Genomic DNA, 20,204 nt, shown 5'->3' with positions numbered 1-20,204 from the left:
TAGAAATCCCAGAGCCAATTTCTATTCCCAGTCCGCCCCATGTGAGGACATCAAAAACGTTCAAATTGTAGTTTGAGGTGAAGCTCACATAAACAATATGTTGTACAGTAGCCAGGTGAGAAGACAGGGAGGTTTTGTGGGAAGGAAGGAGTACATTTTTTGTGATGGATAAAGCAGTCAGGGAGAGATGATTTCTGTCCCTGTGAAAGCTAGGGGGGGAGCAAGTCAGGTATTAATAGGCTGTTATTTTCTGAGTGGTTCTAGGAGGCTGTACTGCCTTCCCCTGGTGCTGCTGGAGAAATGTAAATGCCTTAATGCTCCTCAGTCTTCCCACCTGCATACAGATAGAGAATGAAGTCAATAGCATGATCCACCTTTTGTACAAGTTTACAATAGACAACACAATGCGTATTATGTCTACTTATTTGTGTACTGTGGTATTCCATGGCAAGCTGATGGAAATCTCCTGATGGTGCCTATTTAACCTGTCAGTCTATAGGAGTTGAGTGTAACCGATTTCTCCTCTTCATTCATAGTGGACATTTCCTCTGCCAGTCCTAATAGTTAACGAATAGAAGGAATCAGGAAGCTCTATAGGAAGCTCCATTATCAATTTAGAGAGAGGAGTTTCAGCACCATGAAGAGCAAGACAAAGTTACTATATTGAATAATATCTCAACTCCAATCCTCCTTCACCACATTTCCCTAGCCCTTATCCAACTTTAAGATTACCACTGACATACAGTACCACAGGAGAAAACTTGTATCATACAGTAGCTATGTTGAAAGAGCTGATTTTCAAATTCATGGGCAAAAAACATATAGATGTAACCCGGACTTAATCTATACTGATTTAGCTATTAAAAAGCAAAATACTACAAAAAAAAAATTTAAACAAAAAACTAATACAAAATATTAAATATTTACTAAATGTACAGGAGCTCTTTGCCTCGGCAACCTCACAGCGCCATGTCAAAATGTGTAGAACGGCATGAGATTAGCTATGGAACTGCAAAGGTTTCTCTCTGCCCACGGCCTTGCGCTACTTCACTGCATGCATCCCAATGGTAGGCTGCCTCGACCAAATCATCCCCTTCAATGCTGCAGACAGCAGGAGGTGATCCTTAGCTTAACAGTGTCATAGCAAATAACCAGTCTTCCGTTAAGGCACCAGTCACAAAGGGAGGTCGATCACAAACCCTTCCAAGCGTCATAATAAGCCTTTGCATATTTCTTTCACTTCTACATACTATAAACGGCTCATTTTGGATATTTGGTGGCTTCAGGAGGGATATCTGTCTGACAATTACATCGACATGTCTCGTGTAGGAAGTAGTCAATTCTGAAGAAGGAGAGGTTGAGCAAGAGGTTGGTTCCAACCCACCTTATTCCCTGTAAATAGTGCTCTACTTTTTTGACAAGAGCCATATGGGCCCTGGTCAAAAGTAGTGCACTACATAGGGAATAGTTGTTTGTTGTGGTACTGTATACAATGGAGCTGTCCCAGAGGTAAACCTTGCTGCTTTTGCTTTTTCACCACGAACAGAACTGCTCTTCTTCAAACAAGCCCAAGCATCTCACATTGTAACAATATCTAAATGCAGCATACACATGTGTAGATCTCTTCACAATACGATTGAAAGTAAATTGTGTACTTCGAAGAGTGTATCCACTATCCTCTATCTCCCCCACTCCATTGCAGTCTACTCACACAGATAACTTTATTTTGTTTCAATGTCAGCTATATATTGAAGGTCTTGGATAGCTTGTACTGTATGTTGGGATATGACAAGTGCTGACCTCCATGGTTTTAATGGACTCTTCTGTGGCTCATTTGTAAGAAGAGAGGAGCTCTTTGCTGCCTCTGCTTTGTGCTGGGACAGGTCTCCAGGGCCCTCTTCTTCAGAAACATGGAGGATAACGCATCTTTATGGGCTACATGGCCTCCTTACTGAGCACTATTGACTGGTTGTCAGCTAGCCTTCTAGACAGTGATGCTGGAATTGGTCTCCATTATTGGATTTTCTCCTATCTTTTTCATCTTCTCTCTCTCTCTGTCTCTCTCTCTGTCTCTCTCCCTGTCTCTCTCTCTGTCTCTCTCGCTCTCTCTCTCGCTCTCTCTCTCTCAATTCAATTCTATTCAATTCAAGGGCTTTATTGGCATGGGAAACATATGTTAACATTGCCAAAGCAAGTGAAGTAGATAAGAAACAAAAGTGAAATAAACAATAAAATGAACAGTAAACATTACACTCACAGAAATTACAAAATAATAAAGACATTTCAAATATCATATTATGTCTATATACAGTGTAGGGATGTGCAAAAAGTTAAAGTACAAAATAAATAAACATAAATATGGGTTGTATTCACAATGGTGTTTGTTCTTCCCTGTTTGCCCTTTTCTTGTTGCAACAGGTCACAAATATTGCTGCTGTGATGGCACACTGGTATTTCACCCAGTCTCTATCTCTCTCTCTCTCTCGCTCTGTCTGTGTGTACATGAAAAGAAAGCTCTGTAGGGGGCAGCGAAGTACCACACTCTATTCATTTGGATGAACATGATAATAAGGAACCTAAAATATCACAAAAGCCAAGCCAGGACAAGGGAGTGGAAATAAATCTTAGGGTGAGGATAAGCTGCAGGTCTTTCGAAGCTGGGTACATTAGCCTTCCACAAGAGACTCTAGATGTGTATGTTGGATGCCATTTCTAATTTCAGTACTTCATCTCTATGATTGCCCAGGAGGGGGTGGAGAAGGCCCTTGCACTCTGGACCTGTCTGTCTTGTGACTGAGACTGTACTGTAAGCTTCACTGGTGTGGCTCTGGCTCCACCAGTGTAGTATAAGACAGTTAGCAAGGCAGGCAGCAGCTGCTTCTGTTCATCCACTACGCCGGGGGACTGGAACACTCAGCTAGCTAACTCCCTCCTAGGACACTGACCTCCTTTGTGATGCTCGATTGAAATTCAGGAGCCTGCCCCTTTACCAGTACCCCAGGTCCAGCACAAGTCTGTAAACAATCAGGGGCATATGGGTGAGGAATGACAATCTCTGAAAACTGAAAGATGGGATGAGACTGGATGTGATGAGATGGGATCCCTGGCTGTGATCCCACTCTGGGAGTGGGATATGCAAAAAATACATTTACATTTCCTGACACTCGTACAGGTTATCCACTTGTACACGCAGTGAAACAGGACAAATATAAGCACCCCTATTTGACCTTGACCTTTGACATACACATACACACACACACACACACACACACACACACACACACACACACACACACACACACACACACACTGCATGGACATACAGTGAATGGTTTTGCAATTACACTACATTATTACATCCACATCAGTTGGGGTATTTTATCTGTGTTGTTAGGCTGCCCCTGGCCTGCATATTCCATATTTGAAAAAGGGCATGGAGAGTGGGGCTGCCACAGGCTAATAGAGAGAATGGAGGGACCATCCTGCTGCATCACCTCAGGGGAAACCAAACCAGAGAGATCAGACAGTGGCTGAATCATTACAGTTTAAGATCTGGCAGGCTCAGTGGTGGGACTTGAATGAGAGGAGAGGAAAGGAGAAGAGACTAATGATTTTAACAGACTAAAATGGGGTTCATATACACAATGGGCCCTGCAGAGAAGAAGCCCTTAGTTACTCAGATTGCTGGACTAAATCAGGACTTCCCAAACTCGGTCCTAGGTCGTCGCCATCGTCCCAGTGCACATTCTTTGGGGGGAGGGGCAAAGCCGAGTTTGGGCAGTGGTGGGAAAAGTACTCAAAAGTCAAACTTGAGTAAAAGTAAATATACTTTAATAGAAAATGACTAAAGTAAAAGTGAAAGTCACCCAGCAAAATAAAAGTAATTGGTTTAAAATATACTTAAATATCAAAAGTAAATGGAATTGCTAAAATGTACTTAAGAATCTAAAATAAAGTATTAGTAATTTCAAATCCCTTATATTACGCAAACCAGACATCACAATTTTCTTGTTTTTTATTTATTTATGGATAGTCAGGGGTACACTACAATCTCTGACATTCATTTACAAACAAAGCATGTGTTTAGTGAGTCCGCCAGATCAGAGGCAGTAGGGATGACCAGGGATGTTTTCTTGATAAGTGTGTGAATTGGACAATTTTCCTGTCAAAATGTAACAAGTTCTTCTTGGGTGTCAGGGAAAATGTATGGAGTAAAAAGTACATTATTTTAGGAATGTAGTGAAGTAAAAGTAAAAGTTGTCGAAAATATAAATAGTAAAGTAAAGTACAGATACCCCCAAAAAACTACTTAAGTAGTAGTTTAAATTATTTTTACCTAAGTATTTTACACCACTTAGTTTAGGAAACCCAGGACTAAGTAATCCAATACTTCTTCTGGAAAACATTTTCCCTTTAAAAGTGCTGAGATTTGTGTACCTCAATATTACTGACAATTCTCAGAATACACCACTGTAGATGAAGGCGAAGAGATACACATATACGTACTTCCCTACTGTCAATTAAATTATAGTCTCTCTCTCTCTCTCTCTCTCTCTCTCTCTCTCTCTCTCTCTCTCTCTCTCTCTCTCTCTCACGAACACACACACACACACACACACGAGAAACATCGTCACGTTTTCAAATGAGAGGCCAGACTATGTAATATAGACCCTCAGTGTTGAAAAGTGATAGAAACATTATCTCCCCGCGCCGGTAACCCTACCTCCCTCCCGCCTTCCTCCCCTCCTACCTTTTCTATCTCTCGCATGCTTTCACAGTGTCCTCCACTCGCTCACATACAGCTGGGCAGGGGTATAGGTAAAACGGAAAGGTTTGCGTGACAAGCGAAGTGGCTATCTTCATTTGACATTTCTGAACATTACAACCGGACCGGAACGTGAGTGAATGAAGTGCTGCGGCCAGTTTTGATCCGCAACGATGTCCGACTTTATTTTAGCTTTTTTGACCATATCGGGATTATTTCAAATTGCTAAAATGCTGACAACTGCGGGGGCAGATCAAGGTAAAAACAAGTTCATGTTGTGCTATTACTGTCGAAAAGCCATCTATTAGTATATTTTCATCATCATCATCATCATCATCACCTCACAATCATAGATTTCAAAAATCATTTTATGACCTTGTCCTTGGCTTTTTGTCATGTCGGCCTATGTGTTGTGTTCTTTAGCAAGCCTTGTAACAAATCCCCGAATGACAAATCTCTGAATTACTGTGTGTGATGTGCACTGTCACTAATAATGTGAATTTTGATGGAAGTTTTTGTATGCTATTATTATAGAGAACATGCATGATGCAGGAGATGAACAGAAGTCTGCTCTATTCATCCAGTGATTTAACCCAAATAAGATGATTCTTTGATATTGTATAACAGAGCATTAGGTAGGCTACCACTTTCCATGTGTTGTTTTAACTTTATAACCCACCCACATGAACCATTTTGTTGCAAAGCCTTAACAATACGGGCTTGTTCAGATATATTTATAACAGATGGGAATTAATTCACCATTGATTGCTAATGTTTAGGGCTATATGCAGTTGAAAATGTGTCAATGAAAAAAATAATCATGCAAAGAAACTCCATACAATGGTACCAAATACTCAAATACGGTAGTAGGCTGTATACCTGCTCAACATCAGTATGTCCACTAAGATACTGGCTACTGGTTAATGAAACCCATCCGGTCAGCTTGTTCATTACATGCTCACCTGTTTAGCCTGCCGGACCAATATCAACCTCTGAAATATGTGCTAGGCTACAGCTGAAGGAAGACCTTACGCCCAACACTAGATCGACCATAAATGACCAATATCATTACAGTTTATCCACAGTCGACTTTTTTTATAGTGGTAATCCAATATTGACAACTCCATTGCTGCCTTAGCAAATACGAATTGTGTCTTAATGATAGGGGATATGGAGTAAACATACTCGGACAGAAATAGATCTGTTCCTTCCATACGTGTTTTCAGTGGCTGGCAGAGGTGACACCACAAGTTAAAGAAAATGGTATGGCAAAATTAATTTGTTTTTTTTTCTGGGGCATGGAGTTTGTCCTGGTCTCATGACTTGGTCAGGTAAAACTCTGTGTACTATTCGTAGGCTATGACAAAATGTTATTGCCATAGATCGCTTCCCTTATCATCTGTGCTATGACTATAGGGTTGGGTTTTTTCTTGTCGGGTCATGTGATTTGGAAACACTCCTGTCCCTAGCTGGATCAAACCCTTTCAAATGATCACAAGCCTTGTTATTTTTCATTCTGGATCTGATATCAAAAGAGCCAGAGACAACAATTGCATTGGACAACAAAGACCAGTGACACTAAATCTCACAACAAAATGTGGAAAAAGTCAAGGGGTGTGAATACTTTCTGAAGGCACTACATTCTGTAGTTTACTATAGCAGGGCTGTGTTATGCTAAACATGTCTTTAAATATTAATTTCACTCTATACACACACACACACACACACACATACACACACAATGTTAATCAGTAGACATTGAAAAATAAATATTTGAAATAAAAAATATTGTCATTTTATGTCATAAAACCTTTTATTTGTTCATCTGATTACAAAGCTCGTTGAAAATTCTTAATTATGTAAGCTTTATACAAGGCATGGTTACATGTAACACTACACAGTCGTGGCCAAAAGGTTTGAGAATGACACAAAAATGACCCAAATTTCCACAAAGTTTGCTGCTTCAGTGTCTTATGATATTTTTGTCAGATGCTACTATGGAATGCTGAAGTATAATTACAAGCATTTCATAAGTGTCAAAGGCTTTTATTGACAATTACATGAAGTTGATGCAAAATAGTCAATATTTGCAGTGTTGACCCTTCTTTTTCAAGACCTCTGCAATCTGCCCTGGCATGCTGTCGATTAACTTCTGGGCCACATCCTGACTGATGGCAGCCCATTCTTGCATAATCAATGCTTGGAGTTTGTCAGAATTTGTGGGTTTTTGTTTGTCCACCCGACTCTTGAGGATTGACCACAAATTCTCAATGGGATTAAATCTGGGGAGTTTCCTGGCCATGGACGCAAAATATCAATGTTTTGTTCCCCGAGCCACTTAGGTATCACTTTTGCCTTATGGCAAGGTGCTCCATCATGCTGGAAAAGGCATTGTTTGTCACCAAACTGTTCCTGGATGGTTGGGAGAAGTTGCTCTTGGAGGATGTGTTGGTACCATTCTTTATTCATGGCTGTGTTCTTAGGCAAAATTGTGAGTGAGCCCATTCCCTTGGCTGAGAAGCAACCACACATATGAATGGTCTCAGGATGCTTTACTGTTGGCATGACACAGGACCGATGGTAGCGCTCACCTTGTCTTCTCCGGGGAGAGGCTTTTTTTCCGGATGCCCCAAACAACCGGAAAGCGGATTAATCAGAGAAATGACTTTAACCCAGTCCTCAGCAGTCCAATCCCTGTACCTTTTGAAGAATATCAGTCTGTCCCTGATGTTTTTCCTGGAGAGAAGTGGCTTCTTTGCTGCCCTTCTTGACACCAGGCCATCCTCCAAAAGTCTTCGCACACTGTGCGTGCAGATGCACTCACACCTGCCTGCTGCCATTCCTGAGCAAGCTCTGTACTGGTGGTGCCCCGATCCCGCAGCTGAATCTACTTTAGGAGACCGTCCTGGCGCTTGATGGACTTTCTTGGGCGCCCTGAAGCCGCCTTCACAACATTTGAACCGCTCTCCTTGAAATTCTTGATGATCCGATAAATGGTTGATTTAACTGCAATCTTACTGGCAGCAATATCCTTGCCTGTGAAGCCCTTTTTGTGCAAAGCAATGATGACGGCATGTGTTTCTTTGCAGATAACCATGGTTGACAGAGGAAGAACAATGATTCCAAATACCACCCTCCTTTTGAAGCTTCCAGTCTGTTATTCGGACTCAATCAGCATGACAGAGTGATCTCCAGCCTTGTCTTCGTCAACACTCACAACTGTGTTAACGAGAAAATCACTGACATAATGTCAGCTGGTCCTTTTGTGGCAGGGCTGAAATGCAGTTGAAATCTTTTAGGGGTATTCAGTTCATTTGCATGGCAAATATGGACTTTGCAATTCATCTGATTACTCTTCATATCATTCTGGAGTGTTTGCAAATTGCTATCATACAAACTGATGCAGCAGACTTTGTGAAAATGTATATTTGTGTCATTCTCAAAACTTTTGGCCACAACTATACACTTTTTAACAAGGCAGGGAGGGTTACATTGAACACAATTCTTTATGTGTAAGTCATACAACAAATATGCTTGTGTTGTTGTCTTGGTCTCTATCTGGCCCACCAGAGATTAGTTCCCTGGTGCTCACTGTAGGAACTGATTGCCTTTAGAATTCATATATTCAATCATTAAATCAGCTACTTTCAACATTTTCATTGAAAATAATACCCACCATTTCTATAGCACTCTATTCTAACCAAACCTGCATTACTAGTTCATAGGTAGTAGGTGTCACTATGCACTAGCTATTTGAAAAGACCGATGGCATGATGGCTGCTTGTCTCTGTAAATGTGAAAGTTATGGTGGTGATAGAAAACATCAATTCTATATTTCTGCATTTGCCATCCATCTGTTAAGGTTGGACAAATGTGTTCATATTGTCTGTGTAGACTGCTCTGTGGCAGAATGTGTAGGTTTTGTACATTGAACAAAATATTTTGTTTGTATTTACCAGCAGTGGAAATAAAATAATATGCCAAAGAACAATACTGGTTAGCTGCTGGCTGCATGATTGCATAAAACTAGCTAGCTAATGTCAGCTACCTAGCTATTTAGCTAGCCTACTCTAAAAACATTAGTAGTTTTGTTAGCTAGCTATAGATTGGATCATTCTAGATCGTTTTAGAGGACAACTCAACTGCTTTTTTAAACTGCTTTTATTAACACATACCTTGTTTTTCATGAAAATGTGTGTTCACTCTATCATGTGGCAGGAAACCAGGCAGACAGGAGAGGAGAGTTTCCACTAGATAACACATTCACAAAGTCAGATTCCACAGATCAGAGAGGAGTGTGAGCAAAGAAAGAAACCAAGTCAAATTAAATCACATTTTATTGGTCGCATCCACATATTTATCAGATGTTATTGCAGGTGTAGAGAAATGCTTGTGTTCCTAGCTCCAGTAGTGCAGTAATATTTAATAATGCACAACAATACACACATGTATAAAAGTGGAATTAAGAAATATATAAATAATATGATGAGCAATGTCGGAGTCCTGAGTATAAATATATATGTATACACTACCAGTCAAAAGATTGGACACACCTACTACTTCATTCAAGGGTTTTGCTTTATTTTTTACTATTTTCTACATTGTAGAATAATTGTGAAGACCTCAAAACTATGAAATAACACATATGGAATCATGTAGTAACCAAAAAAAGTGTTAAACAAATCAAAATATATTTTAGATTTTAGATTCTTCAAAGTAGCCACCCTTGCCTTGATGACAGCTTTAAACACTCTTGGCATTCTCTCAACCAGCTTCACGAGGAATGCTTTTCCAACAGTCTTGAAGGAGTTCCCACATATGCTGAGCACTTGTTGGCTGCTTTTCCTTCACTCTGTGGTCCAACTCATCCTAAACCATCTCAATTGGGTTGAGGTCGGGTGATTGTGGAGGCCAGGTCATCTGATGCAGGACTCCATCACTCTCCTTCTTGGTCAAATAGCCCTTACCCAGCCTGTAGGTGTGTTTTGGGTCATTGTCCTGTTAAAAAACAAATGATAGTCACACTAAGCGCAAACCAGATGGGATGGCGTATTGCTGCAGAATGCTGTGGTAGCCATGCTGGTTAAGTGTACCTTGAATTCTAAATAAATCACTGACAGTGTCACCAGCAAAGCACCCCCACACCATCATACCTCCGGAGATCATCCGTTCACCTACTCTGTGTCTTACAAAGACACTGCGGTTGGAACCAAAAATCTCAAATTTGGATTAATCAGACCAAAGAATAGATTTCCACCGGTCTAATGTCCATTGCTCGTGTTTCTTGGCCCAAGCAAGTCTCTTCTTATTATTGGTGTCCTTTAGCAGCAATTCGACCCATTAAGGCCTGATTCCCACAGTCTCCTCTGAACAGTTGATGTTGACATGTGTCTGTTACTTGAACTCTGTGAAGCATTTCTTTGGGCTGCAATCTGATGTGCAGTTAACTTATGAATTTATCTTCTGCAGCAGATTGTAACTCTGGGTCTTCCTTTCCTGTGGCGGTCCTCATGAGAGCCATTGCATTTGAAGTTCTTGACATTTTCCATATTGACTGACCTTCATGTCTTAAAGTAATGCTGGACTGTCGTTTCCCTTTGCTTATTTGAGCTGTTCTTGCCATAATATGGACTTGGTCTTTTACCAAATAGGGCTATCTTTTGAATACCACCCCTACCTTGTCACAACACAACTGATTGGCTCAAACGCATTAAGAAGGAAAGACATTTCACATATGGACTTTTAACAAGGCACACCTGTCAACTGAAATGCATTCCAGGTGACTACCTCATGAAGCTGGTTGAGAGAATGCCAAAATTGTGCAAAGCTGTCATCAAGGCAAAGGTTGGCTCTTTGAAGAATAAAAAATAAATGAAATATATTTTGATTTGTTTAACACTTTTGTGGTTCCTACATGATGCCATATGTGTTATTTCATAGTTCTGATGTCGTCACTATTATTCTACAATGTACAAAATAGTAATAATAAAGAAAAACCCTGGAATGAGTAGGTGTGTCCACACTTTTTACTGGTACTGTATGTGATGGGATGTACAGACAATATAGACATCATGGACAGTATGTGGATAGATTATTTTGCATATCTATAGAATACGCAGGATAGAATTATGTATATATACAGCAATAGTTGAATAAGATGGCATTGACTAGAATACAGTATATACTGTACATATGATAAATAATAATAAATAATAAAACAGTGCAGAGTGCAGAGAGTCAGTGCTATCAGGATGCTTGGGATGTCCCAACACTGACTTTACCCCATGGAAGTTGACATTTAAAATGGTTAAGGTAAGGGTTAAGGTCAGGGTTAGGGTTTAAAGTAGAGATGTCCCAAGGAACCCGGATAGCACTAACCGAATGCCGAGTCAAACAACGAGGTGCTGGTGGAACCAAACTAGTCGTTGAAAGGCGTGGTCGATAAGGCTCTGTGGGCTGTAGCTAGGAAACCACTGTGACTGATAAGTGAATCCACCTGTCGCAGTGAGCGTGGGGTTTACCATGTGAATTCCCAGTAACAGGGTTGTATTCACTATACAAAACAGAGGCAAACAGGCTAAAGCTGGGGGAGGTACTATGTCAACTTGGCCAATAAGAAACGCCTGCCTTCATTTCCATTGCATTTTTTTCCCCCATGACATAAACTAATGAATATGTCTGGTAAACGTGTTTGGTGATTGAAAAGAACTGGGGCAAATGCTGTCTCGCCACAAGTTTTCTGGCAGCCCTGGTGGCTGTGGTACATTACCTAATTCACTGAGCAGTTACGGTGCATTTTGAGCCTCCACATTTTCAAGTGTGTAATAGCAAGTACCTCATGCCACACATTGGCAGCACTATCTATGCATCTCCTTCATGGTTAAGTGGAAGGAAGCGTTTTGTGCTTATCATCCCGACAGACTAGTTGGCCCAATCCAATGTAGCTGAACCAATGGAATGTCACAGCTCAGAATCTTGCAAATAGCACCCTATTCCCTACATAAGTGCACTACTTTTGACCAGGGCCCATGTATGGAATAGGGTGCCATTTGGGACGAAAGCACAGTAATAACTTTTCTTCCAAGGACTCAGATATGAATTGAGGCACCGTATCCTCCAGAGAAATAGCAGTGGAGACTCTAGCCTATTAAATATTACCGGACCTCCTCTCTCCCCGATGAGGGTCGAAGCAAAACCTGGCTATAGGCCTGTGTGTGTCTAAATTAGGAGGAATTCAAGGATCTCTCCTCTACAAAGGTTAAATGGTTAAATTACAATTATTTTTCTGATATGCTGAGAGGTGACACTTTAAAATAAATCGCAGAATGAATGTTTGTCTTGGAGGTCAGTTCCTGAATATTTGAATGTAAGGTGGTAGAGGACAATTGAACAAGTGTGTAAGGTAACTAAGATAACTACATATAGTATATTATATATTAGTATATTAGTATATTAATATATATTAGTATATATTAGTATATTAGTATACTAATTAGTATATTAGTAATATTCTCTTACTTCTAAAAAACAAGTTATTTACATTATACCATTACTGCGACACGTTTAACCCTCTGGAGTCATTTTTGACCCCAAAAAGCAACAATCATCACAAAGTATCAACTTATTTCTTATCAAAACATCTGTTACACATGTAAATAATGTTATCTGAAATAAAAAATGACCAAAACATACTGTTATTTTAGCAAAATTACATTTAATTAGCATATTCTTTAGAAAATGTGCAGCTGTTTTCCAATGTACAATATACAATAGTACTAAAAAAAACGTGTTTACCATCATTTGATTAAATTATCATTTCGTTTTCAGAATTTTGAAGTAAATATTTATTTTGTTGTATTTATGTGGTATCAACGACTGCCATTTAAAGTGGCAGTTGACCAACATTTAAAATAAACATAATTTTACTGACAAAAAGTCATTCAATTCAGTTAAAAAAGTGGTCCTGGGAGACATTGACCAAAAATATGGCTTCGTTTTTTAAGTGTAACTTACCTCACAGTCAGCATTAGCATTGCTGTTATTGAAAAGATGGTGGTACAGCCTATGACAGGATGTTTCAAAAAGCATACCCAAATCCTCAAATTCACTTCAAACCAAATGGTATAGTTTATCATATCATAGTAAGTTACACATAGAATATTGGAGGATATTACCGGAATTCTGGTATTTATAGAACGTTTTCAGTATAATCTTTTTGTTTTCTGATAATACACACCAACACAGCATTAATGCTGCTTTTCAACTGTAACACCAGTGTATACCAGTGTAGACACTAGTGTATACACCATTATGTTAAACTAGGGAAATTGTTGTTTCCATAGCTAGGGCTGACAGTAAGGACTTGTGAAGGGCAGAATCAACAACCTCTACATAATCAAAACAGTTGCTTTGTGAGAAAGTGTTAAAGGTTACAGTTGGCCATTGTTATGTAAATGCAGGCTGAAAAGTACCAGTGGCCTGGCTTTGGTCCCAGGTAAGAGCAGGACTGCCGGAGCCATGGCCCACACTCCTAGAGAAAAAGGTTCTGGATAGAACCAAAAATGGTTCTATGTTTGCCTCATATATGGCACCCCTTATGGTTCTATATAAAACAGAAATTTGTTCCATATAGAACCCTATACAAAGAACCCTATATGGAACAGAAAGGTTCTATATGGAACCAGTTTTGGTTCAGTGAAGAAGAACCCCTGGAGTTCTGATTTAAAAAAAACACAAAAAGGTTAGGGGTGACATATATGAAGAAAGCAATAGAACCCTTTTCTTATTATTTATTTAAGAGTGCAGTGAGACACGGGTGCTGGCCAGCATAAATGGAAACAGAAACCTTTTTGCCTTTTGGGTAAAACACTGGCGTAAAACCTGTGTGAAAATGCACCCCCTATGTGTATATTCATGGGTAGCCGGTTTCTGTATTACAGTTTTACCAAGTATGCATGCCACTGACATAGCTTTATGAGCTGCATTGACTGCAACTAAGCATATATCTAAGGTCATTTAGATTTTTGCACATGGTAAGTCAATCAATCAATAAATAAAATGTATTTATGAAGCCCTTTTTACATCAGCAGATGTCACTAAGTGCTATACAGAAACCAAGCCTGTAACCCCAAACAGCAATCAATGCACATGTAGAAGGAAGCACGGTGGCTAGGAAAAACTCCTTAGAAAGGCAGGAACTTAGGAAGAAACCTAGAGAGGAACCAGGCTCTGAGGGGTGGCCAGTCCTCTTCTGGCTGTGCCGGGTGGAGATGGTACTTGTTCTTCAAGATGTTCCAACGTTCATAGATGCTTCACTCAGTCTGGAGATCTGGTTATACAGTTATATTCATAGGTGAGTACATTAAGGTTCTCCATCTCTGAAGGTGATCTGTCTTATCTGGTCAAAATAATTGATACAGGTCCCCCTCCATCCTCTGATGACATAATCTGTCTTTTGGATGGGATGTTATGACGTTACTCTTTCCATGGCTCTCATGGAAAGAGTAGGCTTGTTAACGGCAGGTAGCCTAGTGGTTAGAGCATTGGACTAATAACCAAAAGGTTGCAAAATCAATTTCCGAGCTGACAAGGTAAAAATCTGACGTTCTGCCCCTGAACAAGACAGTTAACCCACTAGGCCGTCATTGAAAATAAGAATTTGTTCTTAACTGACCTGCCTAGTTAAATAAAGATTTAAAAAAATTCAAAAACAAAAACCCCGGTGTCCTGGCTAAATTCCCAATCTGGCCCTCACACCATCATGGCCACCTAATAATCATCCCCAGCTTCCAATTGGCTCATTCAAATAAAGGTTCTACTTATAAAATTACTATAGGCAGAATTGAGTGTTTTTGGCTGGGGTCTAAATTACCCTAAAGGACTTGAATTTTTTTTTTAAATTGATACGGGAACACTAAGCAATGATTGAGATTTGTTTAGAACAAGTTGATTGACCAAATCACGATTATGTGGAACAATTGAATAAACCACCTTTGGGCTATGATCACAAATATGCCTCTTAGGTCAAAAAGACCCTAGACGGTAGCTTGAGGGTTAAATACTTGTTTGATGCAATTGTAGGACAGTACAATTATTGCGTGACCTTATGACCTTATGATGCTATGACTTTGTGGTGCGATGACCTTATGGTGCGATGACCTTGTGGTGCGATGACCTTGTGGTGCTATTACCTTATCGTGTTATGACCTTATGGTGCTATGTTTATGACTTTATGACCTTATGACCTATTCTCAAACAGTACTTCAGACTTTACACTGTCTAGACTCCCCTAGCAGGTGTCGTCGTCGATCTGACTTTGGTTAAATATTTACCACAAAAAAAAAATGTTTTAAAAAAGTAATCACAGTTATAGAAGGGTAAAAGAGGGTAAACATTGATGATGTCGTGTTTCAGCCCATTTCTAATTATTCTCCAAGTGGGTCGCTTTGTTCCCCCGTCAGACTGTAATAAATCATCACTGCATCACAATAACATTCTCGTGCTTAATAGCGACATCCTGTGTGTGTGTGTGTGTGTGTGTGTGTGCGTGCGTGTGTGCATGTGTGTGTGTGTTGTTCTGGATTTCATACATGTTTGTGGGCCATCTACACTGAAGAAACACAAAATATAATTCTTTGGAATTGTACCTCTTTATATGAAAAGTCATTCCTGACAGACCCCTTAAAAGTCTGTACTCTGCTTCTGCATGGGCACACATCCTCCTGAGTGCCCGGGGTGAAATAGAAGGAAAAAGAAGAGAGGGAGAGTGAGAGAGAGGGATATAGACACAGAGAGAGAGAGAATGCGAGAGAGAGAGAGGGAGAGAGAGCGAGCAGTAAGCTTGGGTTGCATCAGGTTGCAATGAATTAAGCCCACTTCTGTCTCAAAGAGGCTGTTAGCCTTTTGTAACACTATAATGCACATTTGCTCTGCAATGCACCATCCCTGAATCCACAGTTAGAAAAGGGGATATAGAGCATATTCCATTTGTCCTTTGTTTGAAAATGGATAACAACCATCTCACTAGGAGAAGTTGATCCTGTATCCTCCTTGTCCTTGCAATGGTAATTAGCCTACTTAAATGTGTATGAGATAATGGACTCTGAAATCTTAGATATTCACAACAGCACCCAGATCAGTATTCCTATTAATGTCATCAATCACCAGGATTCTTCTTAATTTGCTGCTAAGTGGTCTTTATCATTAGTGCCTCTCGGTTTCTCCTTCTCTGCATTAATAAAATACAATTCATTTTCCACGACTTGACCTTATGACACCAGCTTCAAAGGTGCAGAGTGCCGAGCACCACCACCCAAATAAGCAGGGAGAACTTACTGCTCAAATGATGTCCATGCCGATTATGTCAAATGATTGAAACTGGAATTGAATATTGATCAGATCGAAAGCAAAGAGAAAGGTTGCGCTTTAATGCCTTTGTGATTTTCTAGATTTCTAGTTCAATTTCAGGTTTCATTGAGACATTTAAATGTGTTTCGAACATATTCATAGACACCTTTTGCTTACAGTAAGAGCACTTCGCTTTTACAGCCTTATTCCCAAGTTTGTTAATCCACGATTTGATCAAAAACCATATGTTTGTCCTATTGATGCTATTTTTGTCTGTAATCTGTAATCTGTTTTGATAAATCCTGTATATTGGTACATTTGTACTGTAAAGTCAGTTCAAATCAAACTTTATTGGTCGCATGCGCCAAATACAACAGGTGTAGACTTTACAGTAAAATGCTTCCTTTACGAGCCCATTCCCATCAATGCAGAGTTAAAAAGTAAGACAAATATTTGCTAATTAAAAAAGGAAAGAGTAACACAATAAAAACAATATCAAGGCTATGTACGTACAAGGAGTACCAGTACTGAGTTAATGTGCAGGGGTACGAGGAAGTTGAGGTGATTGAGGTAATACGGTATGCACATGTGGGTAGTTGTAAAAGTGACTAGGCCGTCAGGATAGATAATAAACAGTGTGTGTGTGTGTGTGTGTGTGTGTGTGTGTGTGTGTGTGTGTGTGTGTGTGTGTGTGTGTGTGAGTGTGTGTGTTTGTGTGTGTGTGTGTTTGTGTGTGCGTGTCTGTGTGTGTATGACATCAATATGTGTGTATGTGTGTGTTTTGAGTGAGCGTATGTAGTGTATGTGTGTGTGTGTTTTGCAGTGTCAGTGTAGTATGTATGGGTAGAGTCTAGTGAGTGTGCATAGAGCCAGTGCAAGGGAGTCAGTGCAAAACAATTAAGATAAATAAATAATGAAGGGTGTCCATGCATATAAATTGTCTCGGGGTGCCATTTGATTAACTGTTTAGCAGTCTTAAGGCTTGGGGGTAGATGCCGTGCCTTTTGGTCCCAGACTTGGCACTCCAGTACTGCTTACCATGCGGTAGCAGATAGACAATCTATGACTGGAGTCTTTTTAGGGCCTTCCTCTGAAAGCGTGTGGTATAGAGGTCCTGGATGGCAGGGAGTTCGGCCCCAGTGATGTACTGGGCCATACACACTACCCTCTGTAGCGCCTTGTGTTCGGTTGCCGAGCAGCTGCCATACCAAGTGGTGATGCAGCCAATCAAGATGCTCTCAATGGTGCAGCTGTAGAATGTTTCGAGGATCTGAGGGCCCATGCCAAATATTTTCAGCCTTCTGAGAGGGAAGAGGCATTGTCATGCCCTCGTCACGACTGTGTTGGTGTGTTTGGACCATGATAGGTCCTTAGTGATGTGGACACTGAGGAACTTGAAGCTCTCAACACACTCCACTACAAAATGGCAAAATGGTTGAGTGGCTAATCTGTTTGATTGTTTAAACATAAACTCATCATCAATTTCCTTTTGTCTGTACCAGCCATCTACTGTATCTACTCTGTTTTATATCAATCATTTAGTTCTTCGATACAGTGGTATTTCTTCATGTTTTTCAAATGACTGAGTTGACCTTTCACAGTTTACTGGTCAAGCAACACATCCAATTGATATTATCAAAAACAAACAGTGTGTTTTATTAAGTGGAGAACCACATTTTCTGCATGGAAGCTGTGTGGCTGTTTGTTTGTGACTAAAACACAGTTAGGGCACAGTTGGGAGCTGCACGACAAATAGACACAGGCCTCATGAAGCATGACAGTCACAAAAGTCAATGATTTAGTTTGAAGATTTTGCACTGTCTGTGGTAATCCAACTGTATTACAATCTCATTTCACAACTCAATACTCCGCAGAGATTAGATTTGTATCTTCGCCTAGCTGCGTAATGTCACCTCTAGTGACATAATATGTCAGATTGGTTGACATTTAACTTCAGTGATTAAATGTTGCTATTTCCACATATTCTAATGAGACCATATGGTTTCATTGCATTTTCCAGTTTGTATGTGTTCTATTTTTTGGTGAGGTGGTGTGTGATGGCAGCACATGGCTCGTATAGACAGTTAGACAACGCCAATGGCAAACAAACAAGCGGAAAGATGTGGCACCAATATGCTGGAATGGTTGTCTGTTTCTTCCTCTCAGCCACCTGTGAGCTTTGTGGGCATGTCATTTTACAGACTGAGGCTGGTCGGTAGCCATCTGACTATGCTGGCTCATGCCTGCAGGCAGTGAGAGTCTGCGTGTGTGTGTGTACGTGTGTGTGTGTGTGTGTGTGGTGTGTATGTGTGTGTGTGGTGTGTATGTGTGTGTGTGTGTGTGTGGGTATGAGTGTGCCTTTGTGCCTGCATGCCTGTATGTGTGTGCATATGTGTGTGTGTGTGTGTGTGTGTGTGTGTGTGTACGTGTGGTCCCCAATCCTCCCATTGAACAGACAGCTCCAAAGTGTCCAAAGTACTGAAGAATTCACTAATGGCCCTGTCCTCATATTGTATCGCCATCTGCTCCCAGCAAGCCTTCAGAGGAAACATCACATCACCACTCATTGTGAAACAAAGAAATTGTTGCTCTGTTTAGCATTCAATTCCGCTCCGCATCACCATATGACGTTTGACGTTTGGCTGTTTTTTCGAGAGAGAAAGCTTGTATGTATAGAGAAGTTTTGAATGAGGAGTTAAGTGATTTCCGTTTGGTTTTGAAACATTGTGTTTTGGTTGTAAGGACTTCCACAAATGTTCACGTTCTTACGAGGGAACGTTTTTTGTAACAAAGCTATTTGGTTTATTTAATCAAACATCACAACTATTTTGTCTGGCAGACCTGCCAGCCAACACTTTATTCAGAGAAATAAGATAAACCTTTCCTTTGATTCAATTTCACTATTGACTTACCCCAGCTAGCCTTAAACTCAAAATGTAACTGTCAGAACAGAACAGGGCTGTTAGTGATCTGTGTATTTGTACAGTATTTACATATTCAATAGAATACATGTTGGGCACACCACAAGGAATTGGCATTGTTTAGTCAGGGGAAATGTCAGCACTGATCAGCAAGCTTCGTCCTTTGTTGATGAAAAGAGGTTTAGGGAGGAGGTGTAAGGAGAAGATGAAGGCAAGAGCAATAGGGGTGGCCCCATGACACAGATGTCTGCAGTGGTGCATATCTAAGTATGGTTCCTAAAGGGGCTTTACCCCGGTTGCAACAAATGTCTAATTTCCTGGATTGTCAAGCTGTGATGCATTAAAACTGGCAGTGAATAGGGCAGACAAACCTATCTCATCACAATAGGATATTATGCATATCCCCTCTGACGACATTAACTTAAATACCAATACATGCATACATGGCATGACTGCCAAGTGCCAACTCAGTGCGTTTGCATTCTGACACACTATTTACCATACTTTGTTTAGTCTGCATAATCATTTAGCCTTCTTATTTACCCTTAATGGCAGTGTCAGACAGAGTTAGTTACATGTTTTAGGATCCACTATTTGTACATTTCCTGGACAGGCTGTTTTCTAGATAGACTATAGATCAACTGACCTGTCTGCAGAGAGGGAAGGTTCGATAATTTCATCTAATTCAATCTAATGAGTATGTTAAAATAATGTGTTGTTTCAGGACGGTTTGATTAATGCAGTGTAATTTAAACCTGCGTCCCTCCATCACCTCTGGTGGTAATTAGCCTCTAGATTAGGTACGGGGGGGTAAAAGAGAGAGGAGTTCGGGGTAGAGGGTGGGAGAGAAGGATAAAAAGAGAGGGAGTCAGAGCACGAGAGACAGAGAGAAAGACAGCCTGCCTGCCAGAGACAGCATGTGAAATTGAATGGCACCGGGCGGGCTAGCTGAACAGAACAGGATCACGGTGACTAGCCAAATGTGTCATCAGGAAGGGAAGATTGATCTCTCAAAGTGTAACTGCTAAATGAGCCGCAATGGGCTGCAAACTATTGGTAATAGATCCCTTTACGTTCTTGACATTGGATGGAGGGCACGAGGAATGACGGGAGAAGAAGATCAATGTGACAAGTGATGAAACAGATGAATAGGGAAAGGATCGAAGCACAGT

Source organism: Oncorhynchus tshawytscha, linkage group LG14, assembly GCF_018296145.1.
Source record: "Oncorhynchus tshawytscha isolate Ot180627B linkage group LG14, Otsh_v2.0, whole genome shotgun sequence".
NCBI classification, from domain to species: domain Eukaryota; kingdom Metazoa; phylum Chordata; class Actinopteri; order Salmoniformes; family Salmonidae; genus Oncorhynchus; species Oncorhynchus tshawytscha.
Note: the sequence above shows the minus strand (reverse complement) of the source record.